The following is a 374-nucleotide window of genomic DNA, read 5'->3' as shown; positions in this document are numbered from 1 at the left end:
GCGAGCGCCCCGGCGCTGGGCCCGAGCTGAGGCCGGCGCTTTGCGGCCGACTGTCCGCGTCATGAGCGGGGCCGGCGTCCCCCGCACGCCGGCGGGGCTGGGGCTGTGAGGGCCGCGGTTCCGGGTAAGAGAGGCCGCCGTGGGGACCGGCGGCCTGTGCTGGGCGCGGGGCACCGAACCCACCCGGCCCGGCCTTTTGTTCGCTTTTCTGTGGCCGCGCGATCCCGTGCGCTGCTCTAGGCGAGGTGGAGGCGGCCTGGGTGCGCGCTGGGCCCGGCGGGGGCCGCAGGGAGGTCCCCCGGGGGGAAGAAGCGCCCGAGCGGCTGCCGCTGGAATCCGGGGCCGGGCGGGCATTCGTCTGCTGGTTTATCCGA

The sequence above is a fragment of the Crocuta crocuta genome, unplaced genomic scaffold, assembly GCF_008692635.1.
Source record: "Crocuta crocuta isolate KB4526 unplaced genomic scaffold, BGI_CrCroc_1.0 scaffold170, whole genome shotgun sequence".
NCBI classification, from domain to species: Eukaryota; Metazoa; Chordata; class Mammalia; order Carnivora; family Hyaenidae; genus Crocuta; species Crocuta crocuta.
This window is presented reverse-complemented; position numbering follows the sequence as displayed.